The 1,105-nt window shown below is 56.8% G+C and overlaps 1 protein-coding gene across 1 annotated transcript in view; it reads right to left on the bottom strand.

Annotated features, from left to right (window-relative positions):
• Positions 1-866, bottom strand: part of Ticam2 (TIR domain containing adaptor molecule 2) — a 14,801-nt gene extending 13,935 nt beyond the window's left edge. The window contains exon 1 of the mRNA XM_052156088.1: positions 550-866. The gene's annotated coding sequence lies outside the window, so the exon portion shown is untranslated. The remainder of the gene's footprint in view (positions 1-549) is intronic.
• Between the last annotated feature and the right edge of the window lie 239 nt (positions 867-1,105).

Here is a 1,105-nt window from a genome sequence, read left to right as displayed (position 1 = left end):
TGCAATACCGAAGCCAGCTCACTTTCATTCAAATTAGCCCGGGAAAAGCAGAAAGAACAGATAAAATCCACAAAACTTCCGGTCCTGGCTCGGTGAATCTGGCTGAAGCAGGCATGGCAGAGAGCGCTTAAAAGATCCTGGCTATCTGCTGCCATTCTCTCTCTCCCTCCTCCCTCCCTCTCTCCCTCCCTCCCTCCCTCCCTCCCTCCCCCCCCCCCCTCTCCCTCTCTCTCTCTCTCTCTCTCTCTCCCTCTCTCTCTCTCTCTCTCTCTCTCTCTCTCTCTCTCTCTCTCTCTCTCTCTCTCTCTCTCTCTCTCTCTCTCCCTCCCTCCCTCCCTCCCTCCCTCCCTCCCTCCCCCTCCGTCCTTCCATATCCCCTCCAACTCTATCAAGTTTGCTAGTCACAATGAAAAGCACGACTGGCAAGCATGTGCTCGGGTTTTCCCCTTCAGAGCGAGGCACCGCCCGGATGGAGAGGCACCGGGCGTGCCCGGCAGACAGGGGACAGGCCTGGGCTGCAAGCTTCTCCCCAGCCCGCCTGCAACTTGCCTGGGAAGCGGTGTTGCGCTGCGGCCACGAGGCGCTCTTCGGTCTTCCTCGGTCTTCCTCTCGCACTGAGCAAGCCCTTGTAGACAAGTCTGAAAATTAGGATGCGACTGCCTGCCGTAGATCTGGTCCCAAGGCCCGTGTGACTCTGCACGCCACGCCCCCGAGCCTGCAGAGTGGACGTCCAGGAGCGGCGTGCAGTCCTCAGGGCGGTGGACGTTGCCTTTGGAAGTCGTGCTCTGCGTGGTCTGCGTCCCCTGGTCCCGCCAGACTGGGCCACCAACTACAGGGTGGGGATGCACTGTCCCCAGGAGGAAGCAGATGGCCACGAGCGGAGGAGGGGAAAGGCCCTGGGGAACTGCCACCCAGGCAAATATTGGCTGGGTTCCCTGGGTTTTGATTTCTTCCTTTGAAATTTCTGCTTTTTTCCCTTTTAAATACATCTCGAATTCCAGACCAGGAGAAAGCAGGAAAGGAATTCTGTCTCTGTCTGTTCCTTACAGCCCTAAGACCAACAAAAACCAACTAAACTAATCAACGACAAAAAATCAGTAAAAGT

The sequence above is a fragment of the Apodemus sylvaticus genome, chromosome 13, assembly GCF_947179515.1.
Source record: "Apodemus sylvaticus chromosome 13, mApoSyl1.1, whole genome shotgun sequence".
NCBI lineage: Eukaryota > Metazoa > Chordata > Mammalia > Rodentia > Muridae > Apodemus > Apodemus sylvaticus.
This window is presented reverse-complemented; position numbering and strand designations above follow the sequence as displayed.